Source organism: Lagopus muta, chromosome 5 (genome assembly GCF_023343835.1).
Source record: "Lagopus muta isolate bLagMut1 chromosome 5, bLagMut1 primary, whole genome shotgun sequence".
NCBI lineage: Eukaryota > Metazoa > Chordata > Aves > Galliformes > Phasianidae > Lagopus > Lagopus muta.
Window position 1 is genome coordinate 51,881,264 of NC_064437.1, and position 25,970 is coordinate 51,907,233.

Below are 25,970 nucleotides of genomic sequence, written 5' to 3' on the forward strand. Positions count from 1 at the left end.
TTTTCTGGTTTAATACTAGATAGCTGGAAGCAGGCACCTTTATACTGGTAAATATTTAAATGGAAGAGATTAAGACTGGTATCAAAATTTGCATGATTTCGCTTACTATGAAAATGCTGTGTCAAGTAACAGGGTAACTTTGTTTGATTTTAAAAGTTAAAATTCAATATCAGTTTTACCTATGAACATAGGTTCATAACTTACAGTATATATGGCTTATAATATGTGAGAAGCCTGTGAATTAATGCTGTGAGAGTTCAGAATTGTGAGGAAAATAAGAAACACTTGAAAAAGAAGGCAATTAATTTTTTTCTCTACAGGATGCAACAAATATCATAAAGAAAAAGAAAAATCAGCTGTAATTCTCAAGTGTTATTGTACCAAATGTGTAGTGTAACTGTAATCATTCAAGTATGAAACCCAGAGATTTTAGCCCTGCTATCAGTACAAATCACAATGCAACCTCAGCTGTGGAGTTGCAAGTAATTACTCTTGTTACTTGTATACAAAATCTACAGCATAATGGAAAAGAAAAATAACAAAAACATCTCATTTTCCTTTCTTCACACAGCTTGAATGATTATCTAATGAAGGATTTGTGACAATTTGGGGGACCTCTCTAAATGCAGCTCCTAAATTCTGTTTGATGCTGAGGAATCTCTATATATAGCTGTGTCAGGTTGAAAATACTTGCTTCCACAAGAGGTGACGGGAGAAATTTTTGCTCCTGGCACATGATCAAGAAAGAATTGGTGATCTACTCAAATGGAATCATTCGAAGCATGCAGATGCTAACAGGTAGGCAAACTTGGTTTGTGGATGAGGTAAGGAAGTAATAAATAGGTGATGAACCATCTGTTCTACACGAACTTAATTGCCTGATTATGGAGCTGTCTAGGAAGACGTGAGGCTGGAAGAAGTGTCTCTTGCTTGGTGTTGTACGTTATGTATAACAACTAGTATTACAGGGGCAGCTGGCCATGTAAGACTTTAATGTGTTTATGGAGTGGAAAAACAGGAATGTCAATATGTTTCTTGTAGATCTTTGCTTAACATCTATCCCAAAAACTTTAAAATCAAAGCTATTGCTTATTTATTCCTGCTGTGAACTAACTCTAGGTCCAGTGTGCCCCAAGTTTAAACAAATCTATGTGAAAGAACTCAGAAAGCCCCTTGCTCAGCCAGACTGGTGCTGGGTAACCAGGAGAGGAGTCAGCGGTGCTGCAGATCTGGAGCAGCAGGGGATTGCGTACAGAGGGCCGCTTCTTGCAACTGGTCGGTCGCTTGTCTGCCCTGCGCCGAGGGGTTTGGGCTACTTGTAGCCCACTCCTGATGAGGTGACGGCGGCCGCACGGAGGTTAAGTGGCCTTTCTGCCCTCAGTGTTCTTGCGTCGCCCGTCTCTCCTTGGCAGGGGGCAGCTCGGGGATGTCGCGGCCGCCCTCCGCGCCTGGGCGTCTGCCTGGCTGCGGGCACAGTGAGCCCGTCACCGCTGCTGTACCCCCGCGAGGTGAGGGATCTCCCCGGGAATCTGCGGCGCGCTGCCTGTAACCCGACTCACAGCGCGGAGTCTCCGCTGCGCGCGGGCTGAGACACGCGAGCCGCGGCCGCTAAGCGCCGACGGTGCTACGAGCGGGCGGCTCCTGAATGCGGCGGGGCACCGGCAGCTTCCCCCCGGGCAGCGGGGGCTGAACTCCGGGCGAAAAGAGCCGCGCGCTCCCGCCCCCTCCCAGCTCCGCTCCTTTCGGCGTGCCTCCTCCTCTGGTCACCGGACTGATGAATTAATCATGATGTGGCTGCTGTTAATGCATTTATGCGGAGCGGGCTGTGCCGCCGGATCGCGGCGTAGCGGGGTGAAGGAGTGAGGAGAGCTCTGCCAGCCGTGAGGAGTCGAGGCAGCGGCCGCAGCCGCAGCACTCTCCATGGCTCCGGAGGAGGTAATGGGAGCCGGGACTCGCCCCCTCTTTCTCCGGCGTTCGGGGAAGGGGCAGGGCTGCGGGTGGGGGCGCGGTGCTGGCCGGGAGGGAGCAGAAAGCGTGCGGTACGGCGGAGAACGTTTCCCCCGCTATGTAGCGCTCTGTCGGCGCAACTGCGGGAGCCGGGCTCACTTTTGTCGCTGCTGATGCTGTCAAAAACGCTGTGGCTTCAGCGGTAACGACGCGGAGCTCCCTCCCTCCGGCAGCCCGCCGGGTCACCGCTCCGAGCGAGACGTTAACCGCTGGTAATCCATTAGCTTCGTGCTCCCCGCTTGCGCGAGAGTGATGAAGACTCGCTAATTAATTTACATGCGAGGAAATTATCTCCGAGCGAAGGAGAAATACCCCCTTGCACCTGCTCCGTCGAGACTTGCCATCTGAATCTGGAGGAGAGCTATAAATCATGTAAAGTGTTGGCGGTGGAGTCGGCTTCTGAGAGCTGTAGGATTATGTATCCAAATGCTGAATTTATATTTCCCACTAGGAAGAGACTGACGCTCAGGTCAGATAAAAGCTACATCATTTCATTTAAAGCCAAACTGTACTTGTTTATTGTAATTCTAAGGTGGATTTTCCTTTGGAAAGTACTGTCAGAACATGTAATGATTTACACGTTACAGCCTGAGATCTCTGGCAGACTTTGGAAGTGGCTGGCAGTGTGAGGATGATGCTTTAGATTATTTTTGCTTTACATGGGTAGACTTAGAATAGCTAGGCTGCTATGTTTTACTTCTAGCTTATGGTTTGTACAAAATTCTGGCATGCAGAAGGGAGAAAACTTGGACTGGGGAGACCACAACTTACACTGAGAGTGCTGACTTTCTCAACTACAGCAGCCAAAATCTGTGTGATGTCTGCTTTGATTATTTCCATCCTTTGAGAAAATGGTTAAAAAGTGATAAGCTGCTTCCAAGAGTTCTGCTTACTGCCTCTGAGCCAGTACCAGAACAGCTCTTGGCACTTGTCTGTTAGAGGAGCTGAATTGAGGAGAACTACTGTTCAGTAGGAATCTTGGTGTTAAGCATACTTATTGTTGAGGCAAGTGTTTCTTTTGTAAATCAGAATATGGGATTTTCAAAGTGGTGAGATCATGATTTCATATTGCAAGATTTATTAATAATTTAGTTTCATGGCACAAGTGAATTTTGCAATGTTCAGATAGTTTTGTTGCTGGGAAAACTAGACTGAGGCTTTGTAATTTCTGAGCTAATTTAAATTGGGGTTAATAACTTTGATAGCATATTTTTGATAAAAACATTTGCTATTTACAGTATTGTGTTCTATTGTTCTGTAAGAGTACTGCTTTCTAATTAAAAAAATACTACATGTTGTCAGTGGAGACTGTAGATTGCACTAAGTCATGTCGTCAGAGTAAGGGTAGGAGGTGGCACATGTGATTTGCCAATTTCATCAGTTGTAGCCTTATTGTAGAAGAGTGTGAAGGCATGTGGGAGAAAGAGCTTAACTAAGAAGATAACCTATTACTAACCCAGAAATCTAAGAGATAAGAGAGAACATATGAGCTAAGCTAACTGCATATTTTGAAAACTAGGCTGTTTGCAGTTGTCCTGCTATGCTTTAGAGCTATAGAATAAGGGAACAAAAAATAAGTACGAGTTTAGGAGAGTAGTGAGAGAGGAATATGGACTCTTGCTGTCAATTCCATTTACTCCAGTACTGCATGCTGTTATATGACTTAGTTCAATATATATCACTTTACATCATTTAAGGTGGAATTCTCTGTCCAGTCCATAACAAAGCAAGCAAAAAAGATTCTGTTGATGATGATGATGATGCTAGAAATCAGATGACAGACAGTAAAAGTGGAGTTCACTGGCTTTATTCTTGAACTTGAAACAAGAGTGCAATCTGTTTTCTTTTCTAATTTTTCTAACTGGAGGTGATGTTGTGATCTCCTTTTAAAGCATAGAAAGTGCTGCTCATTTACTGGTCTGAGATATAACTGAAATAAAAATATCTTTGCTCTGTTTAATTGGCCACACTGCTTTGGCTCTTAGTTTACACGTGGATAATGCCAAAGTTCTGAAAAAAACTAGGGGTTTGAACAACTTCTGTCATTGCTTAAGTTCCAGTCTTGTATAGATTTGAGGCAAAACTTATGTTGAGCTACACAAGTGTGGTTCAAGTTACAATGTACACAGTGTCGTGACTGTGTTTGATACAATGCGTTGTGGGTGTGAGCAGTTCAGTGAGCAGACTTGCTTGCCTTTTCTACATCTGCAACAGGTTGAGCATGTTTTTCTGTCATGGAAATGCTGCACACTTATTTATAGATGTAAGCGGAGCAGAGGTTGCTGACTGTAGCCCTGCTTGATATTCTCTTAATGGTATCCAAATAACTTTTTGGCGACTGGTCCATACCTACAGTCATGTGAATACGTTCTGTAGCTATTTTTGGATGACACACTGCTCTTGTCATAAGAAAATTTCTGAGTGAGTCATTCAATGATTACCACTGAATTGTGTATATTGTGCAGGGGGACAGTTAGCTGTATGTCTTAACAGAAATTTATGTGAAGTGTCCAGGTAGTAACTTCAGTACAAAAAGGATGCTGCCAGAGTTGTAGGCTTAAATGCGTGGAGTACAATCAAATTCTATTTTTGGGTATTCATATAGTAAGCAGAAAGCTAGCACGGATGACAAATATTTAATGAAGGCTGAAAGGGGCAGTATCATTTCAGTATGTTTACAATGCACTGCTCTGTTCAGTTGCTGATTAAATCTTTTGATCTCAAGGACAGCTTTAGTTATCCACTTTGATATAATATTCTATAAAAATATGCAAGGTAGTGGGGAAGGATGTTAAGTCTTAAGACTGTTTTCTCTTAAATATCAAAAGTTAATTCTAGCCATGTCATAGCCCCAGTTGAACTTTACTGGGAAGTGTGGGAAGGAACAATACTGGGAAGTGGGGTAGCAAAATAGGGAGCAGTTCTTCATTGTAGCAATTCAAAGCTGCAGAAGAGGCTTTTCTGTTTGGAAACAACCTTATCCAATCCCAGTCATAAACTGACTGCTGTCTCCCTTAGAACTAGTTAAGTACTTTGCCCTGTTGCTCTTTCTGGAAAAAAAGTTTCAAAAACCTCTTTCTCAATGTTTAGAAGTTTCTTTTAACTTCCAGCCTAAATACATTCTTTGATTCCTAATTTGCACCATTTCTATATTGTTATTTAAGGACAACTCCTTGGTGTGTAGCCTTCAATAAGTTATAAACATTGATCATGTGCCTTTCACAGCTTTTATGTGCTAAGATCAAAGAAGTCTGAACAAGCTCCTGTTAGTCTGTTGAGTAAAAGTGGAAAGGAATACTCAGAGCCTGGTAACTTGGTTCTCCTGAATTTAGAACGTATCTTACCTGCATTTAATACTGTACTCCTGAAGTGTTTCCTAAAAGTTTTAAATGATATTGCTAATGCTAACCTTGGTGAACTGAAAATACTGAAACAGATACTGGTGAAGACACAGTTTGTTCTACAGGCATGTACCAAGTCTTGCAGTAGAGATGCAACTTCTCTTTTCCTGTTGTTCTGAAATGATTATATAATGTGTAATCATAGAAATTCTGTTGTTTGTGCTTATGTGACTTTGAAGACTTTCTATATGTTTTCCCATTTCCAATGCGCTGATCCCAAAGGTTCTCCAACATCTACTGTTGGATGGTGAGAGCCTCTTGTTTTTATACTAATGCCTCTACTTTTAGCCAAGTTCACAAAGGAGCACGTGATATAAAATCAGTCTGAACAACGGTTTTAAACTTCGTTATGTCACCTATAATCAGTTTTGTATCTACTTTTATATCTACTCATTTTTGTTACACCTTTATCATTTTTAACTCAATTAATACTTGCTGTGTGCTGCTGTATCAAATTTTTTGCTGAAATTTGGAGAGATTGAACTTCAGGTTTCCTTTGATTTAATATTTTCTTTTGAAAGTTAACTCATTCATTTCAGACTGGTATATACCTGTGCGACCTACTGTAGGGAACCTGCTTTGGCAGGGGGGTTGGACTCAATCTCTGGAGGTCCCTTCCAACCTCTACAATTCTGTGATTCTGTGATATCTTTTTACAACTATGTTGAAATTATCCTGTGGTTTGTGTTATTGTGTTTTTTTATTTTTATTTTTTTTTTCTTAATGGTTCTCTTTATTGTTGATTACCTTTTAAATAAAAAATTTCCATGCTTTGAAGGATACATTCCATCCATACAGGATAACAATTGCCTAGGTTTCTTTCTCTCATCACACTTAAGCAGAACATCGTGTACTTGCCAGTCTAATCTCTGCTCTGATCTAGTTCACCATTCTAGATCTACTCACCGCTTTAAAAGTGCAGAACGCTACAGATTTCTGCTGGTGTTACAAAGGTTCTTTGTAAATTCCTACCTTGCATCTAATCTAAATGGCTCAAAAAACCCTATGGGCTTGATGTGGAAATCTTGACATACGAAGATTTGAAATTTATTGGGAAATTGGGTTGAATTAATCAGGCAGTGGCTGAAGTTCACAAAGATTAAGTGACTTTTCATTCAGTTTAATGAATAGTATACTTCAAGTTTGAAGAATTCAAGGGTTTTTAAGCATACACTTGATGCAAGTGGTGAGAAAAATTGCATGTGTATTCCCCGTTTCCTCTTGTTATGCCACGCTCATCTCCTCTGCCAGCAGATGAGACAGTGGAATACCCTCATTGTAAGTGAAGCTTAACATTTCTAGGGTTATATTCAGCACATCATTTAGTCTTGGTCTGTAGTCAAGCTGTTTTGCCTCAGGAAAACTGATTCAATGTTGCTTGAATAGAGAGTTTTCTGTTGGCTTATGAAGTCACTAGTACATCCACTTCTGGCTAAAAAGCTGCATTTACTTGGTGTGTGTATGCACAAAAGAGTGAGGAAAAGGAACCTCTTCATCAACTGAAGGTTTTCTGTTTACAGAACATTGCAAACAATTATGCTTAAAATATTGAAGCTGCTTTTTTTTTCTTCCCCCCCCTCCCCCCGAAATGAAAACAGTGTTCTAGGGAAACTCTGAGCTAGCAATACTTCAGCCTAAATACCTCGATATTGATTTTAAGAAACAAGCTTGGCTTTTCAGTTTCATTCTTAATTCACATTTTTGTGGGATCTCACATTAGAAGAATGCCTCTAGAGCTGGAGACATGGCTTTTGGCTTCTAGGTTGAAATGGATAATTAGGAATGAAAGAGGGGCACCTTTACAGACTTGCAACTCTAGCCTTTAACTCAGTTTCCAAAATCAATATAGATGCTTATGCGTCATTTGAATTTCAAAACAACTGTGTTTTTTTTTTTTTTCTTGTCGGTGTTCCATGTTAACTCTGTACATTTACTTAGCTTGGAAAGGCAAGAGTAAGTCCTTTTCACTAATTCAATGAAGGGGGAAGTTCCAGCTATTAGGTTAAATGCTGCACGTTAACTACAGAACAGCGCAGAAAGTAGTTTCATGCTTTTTCCCCACTTCTGTACTTTTGAGTACTAAACAACCATTTTGTGTATTACATTTAAGTCTCTTGAAGTAAAATAATCTCTTTTTCTTTACGTGCCTTTAAAGATGGTGAAAAGAATGCCCACCTAGACATTGTATAAACTGCAAAAGAAAGACCTGATTTTTGCAAAGATCAATTATAGAAAATGTATTATAAGAATATATTTATTTATGATGGGATCTTAGTGGATATCTGAAAGCCCCAAAGCAAGATAAAGGAGAGGTGTATTGTCTTGATAAAAATATCACTTAATAGATTGTTTTTGATAGGTGAATTGATAAAGTAATCTAAATATTGAGCATAAATCTAATTGTTTCTAGATGCAGAAAAACTGGACTGGTTCTCTTGTTATAATTTTGCATTTGTGGTGTTCTTACTGGGTAAAAAACTCATTATAGACGTAATGATCTTCAATACATCTTCTGAAGCAGGTTGATGTTACTTCTGCAAATGAACAGTATTGGGACAATATATTTTAGATCAGGAAATCAGATAGAAGTTTGAATTTTGATATAAACTTGTTTAAAGTGTTCACAGGGCACAGAAAATGCTGCATCCCTCAGAATCTGAATTTAATTCTTACGATATGTGCTCTAATTTTTAAGGAACAAAGACACAGAGTTTCATTCTAGAAACTTGACTAACGTCATGTCTCTTTGATAATGGAGTCAGATGTAGTTTTCCCTGAATTTATCTGTTGACTGATACAAAGAAGAATTTTTAAAGATTCATTCAGAATAGAATGAATGTTTCTGAACACTATATAGAGTAGACAGACATTAAATGAAAGACAGCAAACCCTGGTAAACAGTAGTTTGTAACATAAAATAAATTTTTGCTGAAACTTGAGAATTAGATATTGATAGCTTCTTGATAGTCTGATTCTTTAAGCCATACACTAATATTGTAATAAAATGTTTTGTCTTGTGATCTTATCACACCTGAAGAAAATAGACAATTTTCACTATAAAGAGATCTTATGTTAGAGTACCCTCACAACATTGCCATGCTTCTCATTGTATCATTAATAAAGGAAGTCGCTGTCAGGTTTAAGATGGAAAATCATTTGGAGTTGTCAGCTTTGACACTTTCTAGTGATAAATTCCTAAGATACATTATGAAAATATGCAATTAATTTTTTTCCTGAAGTTGCAAGTTAGAAATCTTTTAGATCTAATCCCCAAATATTAGGTTCTATTAGTCTGAGTGATTTCATTGTACTTCCTTTGTACCACCGACTACGTTTAGTTTATTCTGTAAATGAATAGCTAAATTTAGTTAGGTGTCTTTTTTTAATCTGTTTACTTAATTTACAGAGTTCTATTTTACAGTTTTGATTTCATTCACTTTTTTTTTTTTTTTTTTTTAAATGTTGAGTCTTTCATGGCAATAGCTATGGCCATTTTTGCATAACTGACATTCTGGCTGTGATGTTTTTCATCCCTTTGTATCATAGATTAATAAAATATCTCTAGAATGTATACATTTTGTTGTACTTGAGATTTCTAAGATCAAAGTCTGACGTGTGCACTGGAGAATGAAGAAAAGGGAAAGCCTTGTTATTTTCATACTCTACTGAATTCTAACATAATCTCCAAAACTCTGGATCCTAAAGATCCATACCTGAACACTCCAAAATAAAAGAAAATAAAAATAATTCTTGAGAGATTTGGCCTATGTAGTAAGTTAGCTGAGTGCTTTGTTGTTTTTACCCGTCCTTTACTTTTCCCTCAACAAAAATTATGGAAGTTGAATAGATTTATTGGCTGCCTGGCTTTTTGTGTTTATCCTTTATTTCCCATATCCTGGGAACTTAAGTACTACTAGTAATAGAATGTGGAAACTTCAAATTTAAGTTTATCTTGAAAAGGGGTCTGTTATCATAATCACATGTGACTTTTTAGATAACCGAGATACCAAAATAGTCACTAAAGAGTTGTTCTTCTAAAGTCAGTTGATCAGATATTAAGGAAAGAGTACTGTAACTCTTCTGTTCTGAATTCCCACATAATCATATGCACAGAATGGTGTGCTGCAATACTCCAAGGAATTATTCTAGTTTACTTCTCTAATGAAGCAGCTTCTTTAATCAAACAGAAGTCAGTAGGAATGCACAAGCATCTAAGTATATATTTCTCACTGGGAGATATTTGAATTTGTCCTAGCTTACACTAGAAGGAAATGCTGTTAGAGTGCACTATTTTTTTTTTTTTTTTTTCTTCTGTAAAAACTCTAACATTCAGTGTATAACATTTCCATTAAGCAGTTAATGTTTTATATATTGATTAGGACCAATTCAGGATACTGCTCAGCCCATCTAGAATAAAAAGTGTACCTTTTAACATGTTATTTCTGTACAAGCTGGTCATGCTACTTTACATTTAGATAAAGAAATAAGGGCTGCTCTTTTGTTGCTAATGGAAATTTTGTGATGAAAATGTGTTCTACTTTCTGAAATTGATACAACAATTTTGCTATGCTTTCATTTGTGAGGAAGAGAATAACTGTCATGTTCTTAAATTGCACTTAGATGTTTTGGTGAAGATAATTTTTCATTTATCTATGAAAGATTCCTCAACAAGAAAAAAGAACACTAGGATTACAGAATAAAACATGTAACTGTTCGTGTTGAAACACTACTTCATCTTGCTATTTCATAGTATCAGAGAATTATCATTCAGGTTGGAAAAAACCTTCATCAAGTGTCAGTGTGACCTGCCAAGTCCCATCACTTAACTCTGTTCCACAGTGCCACATCTATGTGTTTCTTAATAGCTCCCATGGAAGTATTTATGGGAGCTTCACGTTCCTGAACAGCCAATTCCAGTGCTTGACCACCCTTTTATGGAGATTCATTTCCTTTCATGAAAAAAGTTCTTTCTGACAGAAATGCTCGTTCATAGTCCTAACCAAATTCAAGGGAGTTCCCAGGGATCCTTATTGTAAGGCAGGGCTGTCACAAATTTGTCATGCTCCTCCTTTTTTGTTTTAACAAGTAGCTTGGGGAAAACGTCTTTCTCCTCCTCCAAATTATCTAAGAATTATCTACGTTTCTAAGTGAAACATTTCTTGTACTACTGAATCTACAGAATTCCACGGAGTGAGAAATTTACATTCTGTTTGGCTCAGTATCCAAGTATCAAATGACTCCATCTGTAGTTCTTAATACCTAACATACTAATTTTGATATTGAGTAAAAATTTTCATGTATTTCTGTTTAGTGTGTGTATCGTATGGAATAGCTCTGAAAAATACATTTTGAATATTAAAATCCAATGTGCAAAGCCATAAGAAAATTCTTTGCCTCTCTTTTTATTTAATGTCAAGGAAATTAAATTAGGGAGGCTCCATGAGGTGGGAACACTTGCCAGTTGTTTTCTTCTGAAACAACTGGACAATTCTTTTTAGAGTTCACTTAGTGTTACTCAAATAGGTATCGCAGATAAAGGCCCTATCCACCTCTTTGTTTACAGATAAGGCTTTTTTTCCTTAATATATAATGCCAAAAGTTACAATGCTTCTATTACGTTTTTAGAAGACATCTCATTATGTGTTGATGAAAGAGCAAAATTCAGTATAACTGTTTTATTTTTAAGTTAGTTTTTACATTTCTTTTAATTTCTAATTTCTTGCTCATTTGATTTGTTTGTTGTTCAGTGTATTCAATACATAGTTGCAAGCTTCCTTTTACATAGTCTGTTTTCAGACTTTTTTCGTTTAAATCTATCTGTGGTTCTCTTGATGTATATCTACAATTTTTGTTGTCTTTCTGGGTTTTTTAATCTATTTTTTATTTATCTTTTCCCCTTCTATTAATTTGCAGTCATTTTAAATAAATTCTTGGTTTAGTTGTTTCTGAGACTAGTGTAAGAAAGTAATATCTGCTAATGCCTGAAATTCTTGCTGTTTGCTTTTAAATTAATTCTTTTATCTGAATTTTTTCTCTGAGCACAGTGAATATTTTGTGAAAGACAGCATGCATGCCTGAAGCATCACCTTGCCATTAAAATTTTTAAATTGAAACCTTTATTTTTTAGGTTTTAATGTATAGTCTCAGTGTATACGTTGTCTTTCCCCTCTATTTGTCAGAAGGATTACTGTAAGAGGAAACTATTAGCATGGCACACCACAAGATTTTACTAGCTAGATCTTGTCTCTCTACTAACGACCTCTACTCATTTATTGTATGTGTTGTCTGAATTTATTTACAGTAAGAGTAGGATATCACTGAAGGAAAAATTTTTCATAGACCTGAATTGTCACTAATGAATAGTTGTATTTTTCATTGCTTGCACCTTTACAGTAAAAAGCAAACTGATCAGTTGATTTAGTGTGTTTCTTGGGTAACTACACTCACAGTGATGAAGAGTAAGTGGACAGACATGAAAATAGTAAAAGCATTTTAGTATTTAAAAGTGTATGATGTTGGAATTCTTCCCCAAAAATCATGATGTCACTATCTTTTGCAGTTAAAATAAAGTCAGCTCTATTCGTAACAGTGCTAACTGAAGCTGGTGAGCTACCACCTTTGATTGAAGAAGTAACAAAACATAGGTATGTCACTGTAAAGTGACATTATATGCAGTTAAAGAGTTTTGCTGAATAATTACTAGGAGAATAGAGGAAAATGTCACAAAGGTGAGAATTGGCCAAATATTCATAATCTTGCATGAACAACTACTTAGTGTGTATTCAAACACTGCTTTTGAAGTCTTTAAATGGAATGCTAGGAAATGGCAGTAAACTCAGAACAGAAAACAATTATCTGTTTATGTTTCACTGTGTAAGGAAAACTGAAATTTAGGCTCTGTAAATAAGGAAGATTACATCGGATAGTGAGTTCCATCATCTGTTTGTTTCCTTATTCTGAAGAGATCTCAAGAGCACTGTAATTTTATGTAGCTGTTTAGGTCAGTTGTAGTTAAGTCAATCTCACCTTTAGCAAGTACTGACTCTCTTCCTGCTAAAATGATAAAGATAAGAATGGAAGAAACTACTTCATCACACTGTGAAGAATTTCCCCTCTGATCTGAGTAATTGTTCCTATGAGATCTCTAGAATCTAGACTTCAATTTTCTCACGTATTATTTATATTTTTTTAGAGCATGAGGAGCACATTAGTCTGTTGGGGAAGCAGTTATTTAAATCTCCTCGGTGCAGTCTAACATACTTTTGAAAGACTTATATCAACTTGTACTGAAATGTGAGAGAACCCAGCTGAGGTACTGAGTGAGGAAAGGGCTGAGCATTTCTTGCATATGACTTGTTAGGCAACTGTTCAATAGCAAGAACTGTAATCACCCACAAAACCTTTGTTGTGTTGTAACTGGGAAGAGATTAATTAGATTTCTTACTATGTTGTTTTATGAACTTTGAAGCTATGGTAATAAGTAATTTTATCTAGACTGGCCTAAAAATATGAGAGTCTGTAACCTACAGCATAGATAATAATGTAGATCTACTGAAGGTGTCATTTCCTGTGCTATTTTGACTTATTGTACACAGGCATAATTAAAACTAATTATGGAACTAGCATTTCATGTCTTAACACAAAGATCCCTTTTTCTATTCCTGCACAATTCTTAAGAGAGTTTGTTCTTTGGGATCATGTTGTATGTATTCTCAGAGCATAGATATTGGGTAGTTTGGAGTAATTTTTTTGTTTAATAGTGTTAAAACTACCTTGGATCTTAGTCAGTTCCTTAAAATATTTGTAAACGCTTCTTTCAAATTATAGGCTCACACAGAAATTCAGCTTGGAAGAGACCTCCAGAGGTCATCTTGGTCCAAAACTGTGCTCAAAACAGGATCAGCACTGAAGAAATACCAGGCTACTCAGGGTTTTTCCAGTATGATCTTGAATATATCCAAGGATGGAGACCATACCACCACTATGACCAATCTGTTTCAGTACTTGACTGTGTCAAAAGCTTTCCTATTTCAGTTTACATCTGTTTTCTAGTGCCCTCTCACCAACCAACACTGCAAGGAACCTGTATCTATTGTTATGTCCTCCTGTAGAAAAGCTCCTTCATTGTTAATAGGATTACAGAAGACTATTACATTAAAAATGTTTAAGTACTCCGCCTCACTTTAAAGATTGTCTTCCTTTTTGAGTGATTTTGATGCCGGAACAATATTGGAGGCAACCTATCTTGCCTTCTCTGTAAGAAGGAGCGAATTATTCAACAGTATAAAGGTTTTTTTGAAAATAGTCAGTCTTGACAACTTCACCATGCTGAGATTTCTGTATCCAAGGCAGAATTCAGAAAATAAATTATCTCTTTGCTTTAATGAAATAATACCAGTGTCTTAAATCCATCAGTCTCTCAGAGGTGAACTGAAGACTGTTTACTTACAGGTTATTTCTGTATTTCTCTAAGTTTATTTGCAAAAGGAAAATTTGAGTAATTACTTCATGCTAGAATCATTTGTAGTCAAGGGCTGTGTTTATGCAATGCTGATCAATCAGAATTTAGAATGTTGAAGCCAACAATCTGGTAATATCTGTTTCTGTCAAGTGCTTATACAAACATCCATCCCTCTGTGTGCCATTTAACTTTGGCACCTAATAGAACTAAAATTAGGAGTTCAGTCTTAAACTGAACTATTGATACTACTACTCTTCAAAGTAGTGTAGCTTCAAAGACTGATTCAGCTCTGTAAGGTACAGACACTCTGCACTGATTGCATGAAGTATCCTTGTTTTCATACAAGCTTAAATACTTAAAAAACAACTCTTCAATTTATTTATGGATCCAGTGAGAAGGAAACATTCCTTCTATCCCTATCTAAATTTGTGTCCTTCCTACAGAATAACTTTCTGCCCTTCTGGAACCTAGAACTCGAAGCAGTTTTCAATAGATTGTTCTTCTGGTTATGTTTTTTGGTCTGTCATTTCAAGACTTACTAGAAGACAGGTCAAGTGCTTTTGCCTTTTACCATAATAGGTAGAAGTTTGGTGTGTGACTTTGAGAAGATTTCAATAGAAACCTATATCATGCAAAGAGGTGATTTTAGCTATCTATCATTGAACATGTCTAAGATGTTGCTGGTGATCAGAATGACTGATCTGGGCTGCATTAAAACAGGAGTGGCCAGCAGGGAGAGGGATGTGATTGTCCTCCCTCTACTCAGCTCATGTGAGACCCCATCTGAAGTGCTGGGACCCCAGGCTTGGACACAGAACAAGAAGGATGTGGAGCTCTTGGAGCTGGTCCAGAGGAGGGCCACTGAGATGCTCAGAGGGTTCCTATGAAGAAAGATTTTGGGAACTGGGCTTGTTTAGCTTGGAGAAGGCTCTAGGGAGACCTCATTTTAACCCTCCAGTACTTGAAGGGAGCATATAAACAGGAGGGAGAACAACTGTTTACAAGGCTGGATAGAGATAGGACAAGGGGGAGTGGTTTCAAACTGAGACAGGGAGATTTAGGTTAGAGATTTAGATTTATGAGGAGGAAGCGTTTCACTCAGAGGTGGGAACAGGAAGCCCTAGGAAGTTGTAGATGTCCTATCCCTGGAGACATTCCCTGGTAGCCTTCTATGATGTTGTCTCTGGCTGGGTGGATAGGGGGAGAGCAGTGGATGTAGTCTACCTTGATTTCAGCAAGGCATTTGATACTGTCCCCCACGACATCCTTATAACAAAGCTGAGGAAGTGTGGGATAGATGAGTGGACAGTGAGGTGGGTTGAGAACTGGCTGACTGGCAGAGCACAGAGGGTCGTTGTTGGTGGTGCAGAGTCCGGATGGAGACCTGTAACCAGCGGTGTTCCTCAGGGGTCTGTGCTGGGTCCGGTCTTGTTCAACATCTTCATCAATGACCTTGATGAGGGGATAATGGCCACCCTCAGCAAGTTTGCTGATGATACGAAGTTGGCAGGACTGGCTGACATGCCTGAAGGCTGTGTTGCCATTCAGCAAGACCTGGATAGGCTGGAGAGCTGGGCAGAAAAAGACCGGATGAGGTTTAACAAAAGCAAGTGTAGAGTCTTGCATCTGGGGAGGAATAATTCCATGCACCAGTACAGGTTGGGGGATGAGCTGCTGGAGGGGAGCTCTGCGGAAAGGGACCTGGGTGTCCTGGTGGACGACAGGTTGGCCATGAGCCAGCAGTGTGCCCTTGTGGCCAAAAAGGCCAATGGCTTACTGGGGTGCATTAAAAAGAGCGTGGCCAGCAGGTCAAAGGAGGTGATCCTCCCCCTGTACTCTGCCCTGGTAAGGCCTCATCTGGAGTACTGCGTCCAGTTCTGGGCTCCCCAGTACAAAAAAGACAGGGATCTCTTGGAAAGAGTCCAGCGGAGGGCCACGAAGATGGTGAAGGGCCTGGAGCATCTCCCCTATGAGGAAAGGCTGAGTGAACTGGGTCTGTTCAGCCTTGAGAAAAGAAGACTGAGAGGGGACCTGATCCAGGTCTATAAATATCTAAGGTGTGGGGGGCAGAATGGTGAGGCCAGACTGTTTTCAGTGGTGAGTGGAGACAGGACAAGGGGAAACGGCTGGAAACTGCAGCATAGGAAGTTCTGCACAAACGTGCGCAAGAACTTCTTTACAGTGAGGTGACGGAGCACTGGAACAGGCTGCCCAGGGAGGTGGTGGAGTCTCCTTCTCTGGAGATGTTCAAGACCTGCCTGGATGCCTACCTGTGCGACCTACTGTAGGGAACCTGCTTTGGCAGGGGAGTTGGACTCGATGGTCTCTGGAGGTCCCTTCCAACCCCTACAATTCTGTGATTCTGTGATTCACCGCCAGGCTGGATGTGATTCTGGGCAGCCTGGTCTAGTGTTGTTGACTCTGCACATAGCAAGGTGGTTGAAGCTGGCTTATTGTTACGGTCCTTTTCAACCCAAGCAATTCTATGATTCTATGAATGAAAATAGAGAAAAGATGCGAATACATGTTTTTGTTTTTAAGTCTCAGCCATTCCGGAGTGAAATATTACTGTCTGGACAGTTCATGTTTAAAAATAAAATGTTGCATGTCAAAAGTGACTTGTCCTAAGACAAAGATATGTGTAATAAATACTCCCTAGGACTAGCCTTTATCTTGTCCTGGAGATCACTCCTTGACCTGTGAAACAGTCATAGAGAACTAAGCAAACCAATGTAGGAAAAGAAGAAAACTTACTCTGAGATTTTATTTTAGAATTATGAAAGCTAGAAACAAAATTTTTTTTCAGAAGCAAAATTTCTAATCCTTGATCACTTGGCTAGGAAACTAGCAGTTATTAAGAATTATACCCCTGTTATGTCTCTACTCTGTTTTTTGCTTTTTTTCCCTTTGGTAACAAAATTCAAAGAATTTGGTATGCTTGTCATGGTTACCTCCTCTGCTAAATGCTTAAGATAACTCCCAAGGGAGTACAATGTTTTGCCAAATCTTTTATATAATTTTTAAAATAGTAGCTGTAGTATTCCTTACATTATTTTTTTTTTTTAAGATGTCTTTATGTGTGTTTAGCACATAAAGATGTCTATATGGGCTTCACATTGTCATCACTGATAACAAGAAACGCCTTCCAAAATATTTTTGCAATTGCCAACTGCTTAGGGAAATTATTTATGTATTCTTTCTGTATTAATACTCTTAGTTTTACTGGAAAGATCTAAGTCGTATTTCAGGTATGTAACTCTTGGTTAGTTGGGTCTCTTCTTTGAGATTTAGCCACTTAGAGAGGCATCAGAGTCTGTATCCATGGTGTAGTGATTTGATGAAGCTGCTTTTGAAAATAATTTTTTTTCAACTTTCCAAAGAGAGGAACAGATTTGTTTCAGAATTATTCCTGGTACTATCTGGTCCTTTTTCAGCTCTGAGTTAGAAGGCGTTTCTAGTTCAGAGTAAATTTTCTTTGTTCTCTTAATTATAGCCATGGTGACTCTCCATTGGGTAAGGTGCTGTCCAAATGGAGAAGCTTTACCAGGAGATCATTTGTTCATATTTTCATTCAGTAAGTTTTAAAGCTTTGATATCATAGGCATCAGAGGATATTTTTGCTTTTGTTGCAGTAACATTTACTTGAATAGTTAATGAGTAGATACCATGTTATTGTGACCAGGTCCATTGCCTAATGTTTCCATATGTATATTTCTTGCATAATGGGAGCTAGAAAAGGCTAAAAACTATCAAAGCAGCTAAAGAAGCTGACTTCCTCCTGAATGTGTTCACTTAAAGCTGGAACTGTATTAAAAAGCAGTTGCACTTCCATTCCTGAGAAGAGTTAAAATTCTTTAAAAAAAATAAATTAATTAATTAAAAAAAAAAGAAGCCACTAAATACCGATTTTTCTCTGTCTTTGAAAAATTTTTTTTTTTTTTCAAGTGAGCAAAATTGGGTTTACAATTAAATGTAAACGTGGTTTTATTCATGCTTTTTGGTTTTGATGCATTTCTGAGAAAACTGTCTCTTACCGTCCCACTTAATTATTGTCATACGTGAAACAAGTCTGTCTGTTAGATTATCCTTTTTGGATTCTGGATACTGATTCAGACAGGAAGTTTTTAACATGTACTAACTGGTAGCAATAGAAAACATATTTATTTAAAGTCATTGAAAGGCCAATGCAGTATGCAGTGTAGTATACAGTATTATAAAACAGCTGTTAGTTGCTGGGTTTTTTTTTGTTTTTTTTTTTGTTTTTTGCTTGAGCAGCTGGTGATACTTAAAAACTGCAATGGCACATTGAGAATCATCAGTGTGATAACAAGTCCCACAGTCTGTGCTGAGTGCTAACAGAGACACTGGTAAAGTCTAGGCAGCAATGAAGAGCTCTAGATGTAATAAGCACAGGCAGTAATTCCTACCAGTTCTACAAATAAAATAAATATATACTTCTTGTCATGCACCTTCTAGTAGCCTAGACATAATATTAATGTAATAACAATTTGTGATGGTTTTGAAATTTTCATTTTTCTTCCTTCATCTATTACTCAGAAAAATGAGCTAAATTGAAGGTATTGCAAGCAAGTTACAGTGTTCTGGGCTGCTTCACGTACTGATCAGTTTAGCTTCACTTCTCAACTTTCAAATTAAAATACAGCTGATGAATCTTGGTGAATATACCACTTTTACTACACATTAGATTATTTTGCAATGGCTCTGTTTTGAACCTATTTCAGACATGAGATGAGGCCAAGGAAGCTTCAATTAATTATTTTTTTCAATCCCAAGCACTTATTAAAGTTTTGGGTATTTTAAAAATTCTCTTCCTCCTATGTTGATATCTTCAGATACTGCTGTTAACAGAGTTCTCAAGGAAATTATTTTGGATTCCACAATGCAACGTGAATCAGTATTTTTAATAGAGTCCTAGCTCACACCTGTAACTCTTGCTAGTATTTTTGAAGCCCATAAACTGTACATTATAGTAATTACTGATGAGAGTTATCAACATTGTACACTGCTAGAATTACAGATTACTGTAGTTTGAATTATTCCTATAGAAGCTTTTCAGCTGTTCTGAGGAAACTTCTGATGCTTTCACACAAACTTTTGATCTCTAACGATAAATAATACTAATTTTCTGAAATTTTGCTGCTGTACAATATTTTCTATGAGTATCAAAGACTGGAATGAAATAGATTATCATTATAATTTTATTGATATTGTTTTATTGCAGAATACTGAACAAAACGTTCATGACTGAACTATGCATACAAAAATAAAAACAACCCACTCTTAAACTGCCAAAAAAAAAAAAAAATCTGCATGTGTTCAAATACAATCAAAAGCTTCAAGTCAGATTTAACTATTTAACTTTAGACTTGAATTCACTGCTTCTTTCCTGAAATAAATTTGTTTCCCAGCTCAAGTTTCTTGACATTTGATGGGTTTTCCCTGCTATATTCGCCAACACGTCAATGTTAATGGGAAATATTCACAGTATGCATCATCAGCTGATAGTCAAATTCATCTCATCCTGGACTGAGGTCACATTAAATAAATCCCTTGTCAAAATACAGGCCATGTAAGACATTAAACTTTCATGTAGATTATAAATATGCAAATAGGGTTTGCTTCCTATAGGGAGGAGAAGACTTCCTGTGTGTGTGCACTAATGAGCTTGCACATATTGTATCTCTCATCCAGGACTCATTGAAGCTAGTGCTGGTGTATTTGCAGCTTGGTGTGAGCACATATAGCCATTCTATGTGTGCCTGCTAATGTGCTAAGATTGTAGCTCTTATGTTAGCTACATATGGGGCTGTTCTGTGTATAAACTATGCCTTTTGCTAGTGCTAGTAGAAGAGAGCAGTTATGGATAAGCTCAGATATAGACTGGGAGTGTAAACACATTCTCTCTCAAACATAACCTTGTCTGAGGGCTACACAAAACCAGTGTTTGAATAGCTGCAAGATATTTTAAAAATATCTTCTTTAATGTGCATTTTATGATTACTGGTTTTAATTTCATTTCTTTTTTCTAGTAGGGCTTTGTGGTTATTGTTTTTTTAACTTTTGGAAATGCTCTGAAAATGTTCTGCAGGTGAACAAATACCAGCAATCTCAAGTCCTCAGGGCAGGTACGGAAGAAGGTAACAATCATACAGTGTTTGAAAATAAATTGTAGGTTAAACAATAACTTTCAGGGAAGATTTCTTCAGTGTAATTACATTTAGTTCCTGAGTATTTGAGAGGATGTCTTAGTGCCCATTTAGCATTATCCTAGTTAGTTCACATTGAGCATCTGGCACTTCTTTATAAACAACATATTTAGTCTATTAGTTTTTCATTGAGTCTTCTGGGAGTTAGATGATATAAACAGCTTATAGCTTCCTGTTTGTTTTTTTTTTCTTTTATTTTTTTAAGGAAATTTTAGGTAGGAAGGAGAATGTGATGCTTTGATATGCTTGTTGTTTGTTTTGTTCCATTTTCTGGTTTTAGTATGTTCTTGCAACCATCTGTTCTTTTTAATTTAGTTTTGTTTTGTTTTGTTTTTGCCACAGTGTTCTTACTCAGGGTGAAACTGTGCAAAACTGTGTGCTGCTTACATCCTCATAATAAGGTGTTGGCTTTTGCACAGAGACAAGATTCCTTTGTGCCAAAAGCTTTAATGCTCAAAACCTAAAGAAAAGTAAAATTTCATTAATGGCTTTCTTGTGACTTCTTTTTATTGAAAATTAAAAAAAAAAAAAAAAAAAAAGTGATTACCAGTATACTGATACTAAATAAGTAGCAGTTGATTTTGTAAGAACCTCACAAGCTCTTTGTTCTCTGATACTGAATTTCATGTGAGAGGCTGTTTGACAGCACTGCTCACGGGAGCTCTTCCTGCTTTCCTTTTTCTGGGGCATAGTTTAGGTGGCTCTTCAGACATTTCAGCATAATGCAGCCAGAATAATTTCACTTATGCAATTTAGCTTCTTCCATGTTTTATTTTGCTCATGTGTTTTAACATACATTCCACAGAGGACAGCAGTTACTTTTAACAGAATTTGCTAATTTAAGAAACAATCGCTGGAAGCCAAAACTGTGGCATAATATTAGCTAAAACCTGCTCAGAGAGCAAAAGGCATAGTTATCATTTTTCATGATATTTATTTTTGATTAATCATGCTTTAATTAAGAAGCTAATTAGGTGACTGTGTGTGACATGATGTTCTATAAGTACTAGCTTTATATCCAAATAGAAATCAGATTAGACTAGGAACCCCTGTAATGCAACTGCAAGATGAACTTTAACATTTATCTCAAATGCTCATTAAAAAAAATCAAATATAAGGACTACAAGTTGATCAGACAATGCTTTAAGCTCAAGGGGATCAAAACATATCCATTGCTTTTGTCGTGGAAGTTATTCCTTCTCTCTCTTATCCTGGCAGAAAAACTTGCTGGCTATCCATTAAATGCATGGAAGCAACAGGTTTTCCTCAGCTTCATCTCTTGATAAACATTGTGAAATTTCATGACTTCGAAAGAAGTGCTCAATGGTGTAGGAACAAATAGGAATTAATGATACACTTTTTAAAGGGGACCGTGACCTCTTCTGTTCTCATATGATCAGATAAATTTCTCCTGATTTCTGAAGGCTGACTTACAGATTAAAGAAAGTCCCAGAGAATTCATTAACCTATTGCTTTTTCTCTTACTCAATATTTTCAGTAACAGTCTGATTTGGATAGAGAGGAAAGAATTTCATAGAGATGAATACCAGGCATCTAAGTCTAACTAATCTATATCAGAGGGATTCCAAAAAGTAGGTCCTCCTCTTAAAGGCCCATTCACCCTCTATATATCTCTGAATTTGATTTCTGTGATCTTAAAGACAGTCTCTGGATCCCTTCCTTTACCCATTTCAACACTTCTCCTCTTGAGTTTTCCTTTGAGATGGAAGATGTCTGGGGAAAAGAAACAGCAAGATAATTTGTCTGTGGATGTTTTCTATCATTTTGTTTTCTCATTTTGCTTATTCAGCTAGCAAAGACCTGAGGACTGATTCTCAGCATGAGTGATTATAGGCAGCAAATATTCCACAGCAGAAAATATTTCATTATAGATGCATTCAAAGCCTCAGCCAAGAGGTGAATTCAAAAGAAACTTAAAAATGAAGTGACAGGGTATTTAAACAAAACAAAGTTCACAGTGGAAAAGTGAAATAACAGAATCGGACAGGGAGTTTGTTGCTCCCTTTCAATCCAACTTAAATTGTAATTTGAAACTTTTCCAACTCTTTGGAAGTCTTCAATTCAAAAGTTTTCACATATTTATATATACATATATGTATTTCACTGTGTCTATATGTTAATTATTTATGTAACTCTACCATGTATTCACTCTGGCCAGTTTAGTAGCTTACTCTTGCATTCTATTAGGACACTTGAAAAAAGATTTAAAAAAAAAAAAGTTGAAGAATAAGAAAAGAATAGTAGTCTTTCAGATGAACTCTTATATATTTCTTCATGAAGGCTTTTTGTTCTATTGTTTGTCCAGATAATAGATCTTCAGTTTATTGCTGATGGAAAAATTCTATTTAGGTTTTGAAATACAATCAACATAGTTTTTTAAAGTATTGTTTTACTTCAAAAGCAGTTTTGCGCAAATACTGGCAGATCTTTTTCCAGACAGAGATACACTTTATAACTTACCGTGCACAGAAAAGGTAGTATTAATATTAGAATCTGAGCAGGAGAACTACCTCACCTCCTGCAGGATCCAAATTAAAATCAAGATTGTTCATTAGAAGGTGCACACCACTGTTTCTTAAAAAGGCTACTATGTCAATTGAAAGGTCTCCAGTACATTCATTTCCTTTTTGAATGTGCCTCTTTGTTGCCAGTGGCATCTATGGATCCCTTTACTTAAGCGGATGAGACAATTCAATAATTAGTCAAGGCTTACTGTTTCCAGTCTGGTCTATATTATGAAAAGTGTTGAAAGTTCTTTCACTTTTCAGACTTATCGTGTAATTTTTTTAATACTTTAAGAACACTACTATATTTCTTTCACAAAATTGCAAAAGGTAAGATTTTTTTTTACAATGGTGTCAAATGACCGTTTTTAAAGGAAGAGATGAATAAAAGGCATAGGTGGATAAGAACAAACGGTTGCAACCAGAAACTAGATATGGATAATGTTTGTTTTACTTAAAGAATTTGAGCAAGGCTTACAAATGATCAAAAGTGTGCTCAGCTGTGATACTGTTCCTTGTGAAGTGACTTTTTGCTCTGAGTGGAAAGTGGCCTTTCAGTCACCTCTGGTAGTTCTAATAATGCCTTTGTTATCTGAAGATTTTTCTCAGAAAGGATTCACTTTCAGTATGTATTCCAGATTCTTTTCTACTCAGATGAAAGAACCGGTTCTTATTTAGTAGTAAGATTTGTTTCCCAGCCCAGTCAAGGTTTGTTCTCCCTGCATACAGGGTGCTTAACAAAAAGTGAGATTTGAACTGTTGGAAAAAAATGGTGTTCTTTTGTTTGTGTTTTTTACTATTTTACAATGTGTTTTTTAAATTCAAATCTGGGACTACTGGGTCAGGGTGCACAAATGTCAAAGATTTTTGCCTACAAGAGTTGTGAACTAAACATGAAAAGTCAATAGGTAGATTTAAAAACAAACAAACAAAAAAAAAAAACACAAAACAAGGAGATGGGATTAACATGAAGAAACAAATAAGATAGTAGATACTACTTTAGCTGAGAATTAACTGATTCTTGGAGGCTATATAACTAAGAATTTAAAATGGAGTAATGGGGTAATGAGATAACTTTGCAGATATTTTCTGTGAGCTTTTGGGTGCCAAAGGGCACAGGAGCAAACTTCAGTCTTCCTGCGTATGAAGAAATAGGCAACAGAAAAGATGTACAATTGAGTGATGATAAATTAAAAATGGCAGCAGGCAAGGGTAAAGTTATGAAGCACAGAGCACTGTTTCAGAGTTTATAAAAAAATTGTGTGTTAATCTGGCACAGTATTTTCTGCTATCTTTAAACTGCAGCAACTGCAGAATCCAAATGTTATATTTAAAGATCAGAGCTTTCTGAAAATACATCTGATTCTTTCTGTCCTTTTGTGTCAGGTTGTTGAAATTTTCACTGTGAATGGCTACTGCCATGCTTAATTAGCAACCAGATCATAAGTGAAAGTGCTTCTTCACCAACTGCAACCAGCAGGTATTGACAAGAAAGCTATGTAAACTCTACAAATGACTGCCAGCATGCATTAAACAGCAGAAAAATATATTCACTTCAATGTCCCTCAGGCATTTAGCTTTATATATTACACAGCAGCTTTTACTGGAAATGGGAGCATTGAGCTTGTGAACCTGCAAAAATCTATAGATAATGCTTCAGCTGTTTGAAAGACTCCCCATTTTTATTGGTAGAGTTTTGTCAATATTTAACTCCGTGGGTCCAATTTTTTTTTTTTCCCCAGAGGAATAGAGAAACAAAAAGGATGTGTTCTTTTTTTTTTTTTTCCACTGTTTGGGAGATTTTAATCCATTTTTTTTATTATTTTTTTTTTTCCCAGGTATCAGGACAAAAAACTTAAAGCTGTCCTTTCCCCATAACAGCAGGTCTTTCTGCTGCTATGGAATTCTTAATTGTTATAGTAAAATAGTTATGATAAGCAGCACACACATACGCACACTCATATGTGTATGTATATACATGTACACACAGGCACAAACAGAAGAATTATTTAATCATTATTAAATTCTGGAATGTATGTGTACATGAAAGCATCTCAATCTTTATAGAAATGTTATGGAAGTAAGATTCATAAAGGTGCTTTGCACACATCGCATTGCTTTGGAGAATGTGTATTTGTACCTTGATTAATTATGAAGTGCTCTGTAAATTACTAATTTAAGAGTACTTGTGAACACCTATGCAGAATTTCTCTTTATAAAATTGAAAACCAATACACTTTTTTTACGCCTAGTCAAAGAGATATCCATGTGCATTGTTAACTGCATGAATTCAAGAACACTATATTTTGCACTAAAGCTGCCAATTCATCATACAAACCAATGTTAGATTTTTTTTTTTTTGGTATATTGAATTTTGAATAAGTGCAACTTGTATCAATGTTTTTGTAGGTTGTGTAAGAAAGCTATGTAATATACATCACTGGAAGTTTTTTCTAAGGTCAGGTTATACAAACATTTGTCAAGAATGATTTCAATATAGTTGATCCTGCCTGGTGGCAGAGAGACAGACTAAGTGACCACCTGAGGTTCCTTTTGGCCTGTTTTCTGTGAGCCTGTGGCATTGTGATGCCACATATAGATAGGTATATAAAAGTTGCACTGGTATAAAAGTTTATTTTTGCTATTTTATGCTATTCATTTTTATTAAGCTCAGGAAAGGAGAGTAGTTCCTAATTAATTTTGGAAGCCTGAAATGCCACTTAATTGGAAGCTGTATTTTAAGATCTACCTTGAGACTGATAAATAACAGAGTAAATGAAAGAGATAAAAGCAAAGTAGGATAGATTAGAATTTGAGAGTCTGCTAAATCAATCTTTTTGACATATATTCTAAAAGGAATTCTTCCATAAAGACAAAGGAGAATATTGCTATGATATGTGTATGAGGAAGAAAGACTTGCACTACCTGGCAGACTTTTGGAGACTTGAGTGTTAGACCAGGCAACCCTGACAGTGTAGAGTACGAAGTTCCAACCATGATATGTACTGAGAATTCACAGCTTCAGTAAATTCAGCACATTCTCAAGCGCTGTAATGTTGACTACTGAGTTACAAACTCAATTGTCTTGTCACAGAGACTTTCCATCTGTGCACTTTTAACTGGAGATAAAAGAGAGACTTGAAAATATGATAGTGTTAGAATATTGCCTTCATTTCATCTAGAAAAAAAATGATACATTTGTTGGAGTTTTTAGCTTTTACTAATTGTTGATATTAATGGCATGCTTGTTCAGATAGTTGTGTGAAGTTCATAAAAATTGTTTGCAGCTTCTACTCTGTGCCTGTTGATGGAATGAAACTGCACAGTTACCTTTAGGATTCTTCAAAGG

General features: G+C 37.1%; 1 long non-coding RNA gene across 2 annotated transcripts in view; it reads right to left on the reverse strand.

Annotated features, from left to right (window-relative positions):
- LOC125693638 (uncharacterized) overlaps positions 1 to 25,970 on the reverse strand; it is a 92,146-nt gene that overhangs the window by 8,831 nt on the left and 57,345 nt on the right. The gene's annotated exons all lie outside the window — the stretch shown is intronic.